At 27.2% G+C, this 7875-nt stretch overlaps 1 long non-coding RNA gene across 1 annotated transcript; it reads right to left on the reverse strand.

Annotated features, from left to right (window-relative positions):
* Nucleotides 1-4854: 4854 nt before the first annotated feature.
* LOC112728446 (uncharacterized) lies at nucleotides 4855-6809 on the reverse strand. The gene is made up of 2 exons (XR_011868946.1): nucleotides 6157-6809; nucleotides 4855-6018 (listed from the first exon to the last, which is right to left on the reverse strand). It is a non-coding gene; the product is annotated as an uncharacterized lncRNA (long non-coding RNA).
* Between the last annotated feature and the right edge of the window lie 1066 nt (nucleotides 6810-7875).

The raw sequence follows: 7875 nt of genomic DNA on the forward strand, positions 1-7875 counted from the left end.
GTTGTGCTCTTGATTATGTTGCAGTGTGTCACTACTGCTGAGCCTGATAGTCGTAAGAGTGTCCTTGTCATTGGAGGTTGCATTGCAAACTTCACTATTGTTGCTACCACGTTTAGTCACTTTAGTGGAATTATTCAAGCCATAAAAGTGAAGGTATGCTGTTTGTATGTGATCTTTCGTGAGCGTCTGAGAAAGGGTTTTAGTAAAGGCAGGAGTATAAAAGGGTATTTAAAACGAGTTCCGAGTAAAAATACCAAACCACTAGTAAACAATACAAAACAAATTAATAAACAACTAATAGCATTAATCCAATAATTAAAAAAATTAATAAAGAATCACGTAGAAACACGTTAAAATATAGAGTTTAGTTACTATTAAATACCAAAACTACAAAAGAGAAACAATAATAATTGTACATCAATTCTAAATATCACATACTTATAATGTCCGTATTCAACACATAAAATAACATATTCGATAAAAAATAAATAAGAATCAATTCCAAAGTTTAAAAATGATTGTGATCCTTCTTTTCAAATTTATTCTCACCGCCTAAAATAATTAATATAATATTTAACAATAATAACAATAAAAATTCTTAAACTCATTATAAATACTTACGTTGTAATAATAAAAATATATATCTTGTATAGCAGCATGTGCATAATATTTAAAAAATTTAGTCACAATTCGGCGCGCGGGAGTTCTAGCAACTTGTTTTTTAATATCTATTTGAAACTCCTATTAAAATAAAAAAATATATTTAAATTTTTTATTAAAAATAATTAAAAATAACCAAATAAAAATATTAACGAATTTGATCTTCTAATATACATTTTGATAAAATCGGATAAATTATCAAGATTTTTATTTCTATTTCTCATCGATATTTTCGGAGTATGTTAGAGTTTTCTTAAAATATTGATTCGTTATTGTCTTTTTTCTCTGGCCAAAAGGTCATCCTCTTAGTCTAATTTTATTTATGAATTTAATTTTTATTTGTGATTTAACAATATTATTTAACTCTTGAGTTCAGTTTCAACTTTAATGTAATAATTAATTCTGTTTAAATAGCTTATTAAAGAAAAAAAATTCCTTGAAGTGTTATTATAATATAACATTATTAAACATAAATAACAAGATTAAAAATAAAATAAACACATAAAAAATAGAAAAAACTAAATAAACTGTCTCATATTTTAAAAATTCAAACTAAACTTTTAAAAGAGTATTAATTTGCATCAATATTTAAAGATAATTATTTTAAATATTATATATGATAAGTAATTTTATTGTGCATCCTTGCGCATTTTAATTTTTTACAATCATCTCTCAGAGGAGTACATGTTATATATATAATAAGAGTAATTCTTCTATAATTATTTGTAGTTAATTATTTAACATGTGATTATCACATAAACATTTTAAAATATTTATATTTCTTTTTGTATACATGAAGTGTTCTTATCAGTACTAGAAGCTATTCCTAATCAAAAAAATGTTTTCAAAGACTATAAATTATACGAAGAATCTTTAAAAAAAGGACATCAAAAGGAACAAGAAATAAAAATAAAAGAAATTAATTTTTGAAATTTTTTTAATATCAAAGAAACATTATTTTATAAAAATTACATTGAATTGGATCATATTAACATTATAAAAAGAGAATTTTTCATTAATGATAACGATAAAAAGTCATGTTTTTATTAAGAAAATTATGAAAGGTTAAACCGTGCTATAGATTAGAATTAAACTTATAATTTTAAAATTTTATAAAGCATTAGATTTTATTGATGGAAATAATTATTTTACTCCTAAGTTTCATAAAGAATTTTTTTTCTGCTATGCCAAAGTAGTCACAAGATAGAATGATGTTTTATTAGGCTTGGTTTGGTAAAATTTTTATTTTTCGAAAGTAGCTTGTGAAAGTTGTCTTTTAAAAGACAGCTTTTTAAAAGCGGCAGCACTTGCGTTTGGTAAAATCACGTTAAAAATAGCTTTTAATAAGCACAACCACTACAATTGTGTTTGGTAAAATAGCTTTTAAAAATTAAAAATTATAATAAACATATTTATAACGAAAAATAATTTTTTTTTCAAATTTTAGAGACCAATAATTTAAATATTTATTTGATTTACTCTATATTAATATAAATAGAGTTATCATTAGTCAATAATAAAATTTGTATGTAATCCAACGTTAGTACTGATATGTCCATTACCCATCTATATATATTGACTTACTTTTACAAATCACAGAAAATGGGACACATATATCAAGTAAAATTTTATATATATATATATATATATATATATTGTTATTATAATTTTGACTAATGTTCATAAAGTTGGTGTACGAAAATTTTATGATTGATTTTCATAAATCAGGTCTCCTTCTTCACGTTTTAAAGAACAGAGAAAAATAAATATCTACTAAAAAATACAAAAACAACGCACAAAAAATAATATAAATAGATAGAAGTTTATACCAAATACGTGATAGAGATGTATTTGTGTTGAAATTGTGAAAATTAGGTTGAAAAATAAAAAATATATGAAGATTGTGTTAGAATTTGTGAAGGTTAGGTTGAGAAATTAGAAATATATGAGTATTTCAATGGCAATAATGGGGTGTTCATGGACCGGCCCGGCCCGAAGACCCGGCCCGACCCCGAATCTTTTAGAGACTAATTTGGTGTGATTTCACTGGGTTTAGGGTCGGGTAAGGGTCTCAAAAATAAAACCGGTCATTATTTCAGGTCGGGTCCGAGCCATAGCTCGGGTCACCCGAACTTGGCCCGGTCATCATACACAATTAATATTTTGTGTTATTAGTGATGGATGATGGCTATTTTTATATGGAATTTAAGTATTGTAAACTTTAATATTTTGTGTTATTAGTCATTATAAAACTATAAGTTAATGTTTTATGTTTAAAATGCATAAGACTTTAGACTAATGCATAATATTATATTACTTGTATTGATTTAGGGAAATGCATAATATTATAAGTTAATGCTTTAATTTTAGGGAATGGTTGGTTTTTATTATATTTTCTAAGTGAATTTTACCATATCAAATAATAGTTGGAGTCTTAAAAATTTGGATATTTTCACATGTTATCTTACAAGAAGGTAATATTAACGGCTCGGTTTTCACCCAGTTTTTACCCAATATGATCGTAGCCTGAAAATGTGTAGGTTTCATCGGGTCTAGGATTGGGTTCAGGTCAAACAAATATGTCTCATATATATTTTGGGTCGAGTTTGAGTCACGTCAAACCCGGTTTCACCATGAACACCCCTTGGCAATATAATGGCAGAAAATATGTGTGGAAAAATAAATGAAATCTGGTGTTAATAATTAATAATGATAATTTTGAATATTTATTATATTAGATTTTTTTTAATTTTAATAAGCACAAGCAAACTTTAAAAAGCTCCCTCTTAGGTGCTTTCAAAAGCACCCTTCATTTTTAAAAGCCGTAAACACAAGTACTTAGACTTTTTAATTTACCAAACGCAAAATGAGGTACTTGTAAAGTACAAGCACCTTTTCAAAAAGCTTTACTAAACCCAGCCTTAATGTAGGCCTAAAGTCAATTCCTCATGTCCAAAGTCATGCCCAAAATTAAATCAGAATAAATTTAAAAAATATGGCTATAATAGTTAAGTGATATTTCAATGGAAATTAACGTGCGCCATAGATGGAATTACTTATCGATTTCATTTCTAAGTTTGGAATATAGTTAGTATTTGAATAATATTTAAATGTTAAATTATTCTATTAGTCCTTACAATTTTAACAAAATTGCAAATTGGTTTTTAATGATATAATTTAACTCTTAAATATTATTCAAATACTAACTTTATTCTAATTTTAAAGATGAAATCCAAAATAATTCCACTTGTGGTATAAGTTGATTTTTACTGAGATTTTCTTTAACTGTTTTGGTCATATTTTTAAAATTTATTCTGATTTTATTTCACCTTATGATTCATTCGTTATAATACAAAACTTTCTTTATGAATAATTCAGGAATAAAATTTAATGCTTTACAAAATTTGTAGATTATAAATTTAATCTTTCAAGAATTAAGATGTATAGCATAGTTTAATCTTTCATGATTTTCGTAATAAAAGAATAACTTTTCATGGTTATGAAAATATTCTTCCTTTATAGTGTTAGTATGATTTCATTCAATAGAATTTTTATAAAATAATGCTTTTTCTTTTTAAAAAAATTCCAAAAATCAATTTTTTTTTAATATTTACAACTTGTTCTCGTTGATGTTTTTTTTAATACTTTACATAATTCATAGTGTTTGAGAACATTTTTTTCGTTAGAAATAACTCTTGATAATAATAACGATAAAAGAGCAAGCACCTGATGTATGCGAAAAGAAATAAAGATATAAAAAAATATTAGTTTGAATGTTTGATAATCACAGGTCAATTAAGTAATTAACGATAAATAATTATAAAAAAATTATTGTTATTATATATAACATACTCTTTCGAGAATGGCTCGTAAAAAAATTAAAATTCGTCATCATACACAATAAAATAATTACTCTTATTATATATAACACGTTTAAAATGATTATTTTCAAAGATGGAGACAAATTAGTATTATTTTAAAAGTTTAATTTACATTTTTAAGGTGTGAGGCAGTTTATTTAGTTTTTTTATATTTTATGTATTTATTTTTAATTTTTTATTTATATTTAATAATGTTATTTTTGTAGTTATACTTTTTGGAGTTTTTCTTTTATTAATGAGTTGTTCAAATAGAATTAATTATTATATTAAAGTTAAAAACTAATTTCAAAAGTTTTTCTATACTATTTAATTACAAATAGAAATTGAATTCATGAATAAAATTAGGTTAAGAGTACAACTTTTTAACACGAGAAAAGAGGCAATAAAAAATAAGTATCTTAAGGAAGCTCTAACATATGATCTAAAAACCCAAAAATATTGATGAAAAATGTGGATTTGATTTAGATAATTCATCCGATTTTGTCAACCATCAAGGATAGAAAACTGTCACACACTTGTAAGTAGTAGTTCTTCTTGTAGAGATCCCTCTCGGTCGCAACTTTCTTGTTCTTTTTCTTCAATGGTTTGGCTTTAACTCTCTCAGGATTATAAATCAAGAGAAAAGCATTAACTTAATACATTTGGTTACCAAGATATTACATTAGCCATTACATAAGAAAGACTATACAATTTCTTTTGTTCTTTTTTTATTTGGCAACACAAGTGAAGGCTACAAATAATAAGTGGTTCATCTTTAAACAGCAGAGGAAAAAAAACACATTTTAAATGCTATGAAAGATGGAAAAAATTAATTTTCTCAAAGTAACATTGAGCAAAAATCAGGAGAAGGGTTCAACCGTCAAAGAAACCATGTTTTGAATACCTTCTTAAAGAAACAGTTATTGTAGAATCAGTCTCCATTGTGGAGGAATGATTTCTGGTTTCTGCTTCATACATGTTCATGATCAATCTGTCCATAGAGAAATCTCAGTAAAGTCTATTCCTTGATACAAACTGAAAACTCTACTCAAAAGAAAGTTCATTAAACAATGATTAGTAGTGTGTTACAAACACAGTTGACATATTCAAGAGCAACTACAAAATAGTATGCTTTTAATAACATAAATAGTCCTTTTTTTATAGAAACAATCAGAATTTCAAGCATGCAGTTGAAGCTAAATCAATAAAATTATACCTACTGAAGTGAGGAACAAGAATAGACTGTTTCTCTCCCTTATATGAGATTTGTGATAAGTATGACTCAGCAACTAGAGAAAAAATCTTTCATCTTAATCGCGGAACCCAAAAATGTAACTTCACCATCTGGATGAACTTGTATCTTTGAACTTAGAGCAGGGTCTTGAAAAACATCTAGCAAAGGCTTCAGGGTATCGCCAATTTGATAAGCTAAGAGGTGTAAACAGTTGTTGATACTCATCAATGTCGAAGCTGAAAATAATTGTGTTTGGGAATGTTGCTGCAACAAAAGATGAACGAAATTAAGCAAAATAGACTTCATCAGAATAAGTTACATGTATCTCAGCATCAAATGCAGTCAAAAGAAATTTATCAGCTAACGAAATTTAAAGACAAACAGAGTTTAAGCTTTTGTAACCTGGTAAACACTAATAGTTAAACATCATGGTCATGCCTTCTTAATGCTGATGCCTTAACCCACAAGTCCTTGGAGCTTATACTCTAAGCGAACCTGTGATCACCCTTCTAAGAGTTGAAGTAGCTCATTGGTGCCTTGATCAGCATGTCGAAATAACATAACCTTTATTGTAACTACAATATTTCTTCATAAAAAGTAATGATAATATTGTTCAACCTAAAATGAACTACAATCCTACATCCACATACCAAAATACAGAAGAGAAAAGTTTACTATAATTAACTAAGAATAAGAGGAGATTACAAGAATTTGAACTCAATTGGGGAAACTAGCCAAAGCTTCTACATTGCCATGAGACAACTAGAAAGAAAATAGAAGAATACATAACTCATGTACCTCACAAATATTCTAAGTTCTAATAGTACATGGAAACAATCGGCAAAACTATATAACACTTCAATGAGCAGCATGCACACCTTGGGAATCAACAAGCATAGGCCTTTGAGCTGTGAAGTCTAACATTGGCAAACTAGTTCAAATTTAACCACTCATTTTGTGATTTTCTTGATTCCTCGCCAAGAATCGGACTAAGACAAAAGGATATTGATATCTAACGATCTCTGGTTTTCATGCAACAGAGGGAAACAGTTGTTGAGAACCCTGCCATAAACAAGAATTCAAGAACAAACAAACAAATTATGTTAATCAACGGTAAAACTATGCATGTATTGATGTTCAAATTTATCAGTCATACAACGGTAACAAAAAAGTTACTAAAACAAAGTCACAAAACATAGCATAGCCAATTTTGTCTTCTAAGGAGCTACTCTATTATGCTTTGAGTTAAGCCAGCTTACAATCCAATTTGCATTTGGAAGAAACTAATTCATTACTGCTAGCATACTTGAAATTTTAAACAAAATATAAATATTATACATCAAAACCCCAATATTATTATACGGTCAAAAAAAATCTAAAAACTTTGCAATGACTTTTGATACTATAGAAAAAAGTGTTAGTTACCTTAAAAATGTTGCTGAACATGGCAAGTTCTTGCTGTAAAAAAAGCCCTGCTGAAGAGCAACCAAAAGAAGCCATCAAACAGAACTATGTTCTGTGTTTTTTATGAGAGAATTAAGGTTTCTTTTTAATGTTTTCCTTAAAATAACAAAAATTTCCCTGCTTGTGTGACTTTGTGACAATCCCACCAATTTATCCTTTCCCTGCACCTCACCTCAGAATCAAAAGGATTTTTTTACAAGCTGGACTTTAGGGTGGCACTGAAAAAGTTTAAGTAGGAATATAAATAAATGAGAATAATTGATTTTTTTCTTTAAGAAAAAGAACAAATAAATAAATGAATAAAGGTTTTTATGTGAACCACTGAAGTCTGAGTTGTGATCATCTAAATAAATAAATGAATAGATGTTGAAAATTAGGAATGATTTTTGACTTTTTGCAATAGCTTAAAGGATTATGAGATGAGAATTAATTTCAAACATGTTTCTACAATTCAGTCTAGCCTTTGATCATAGCTAGTTTCTGCTTTTTTCTTTTTGGACCCCGGACAATAAAAGTTCTATTCTTCTTATGTAGATATGCTTCCGAAAATTAGTAGCAGTTTTACACTATATTTATGCAAGTTGTTTAATTACATTTATTTTTGTTATTTTGAATTGCATGATATGAATACCTGATATTCAAATTGTTGTGCATGCA

The sequence above is a fragment of the Arachis hypogaea genome, chromosome 12 (genome assembly GCF_003086295.3).
Source record: "Arachis hypogaea cultivar Tifrunner chromosome 12, arahy.Tifrunner.gnm2.J5K5, whole genome shotgun sequence".
Classification (NCBI taxonomy): domain Eukaryota; kingdom Viridiplantae; phylum Streptophyta; class Magnoliopsida; order Fabales; family Fabaceae; genus Arachis; species Arachis hypogaea.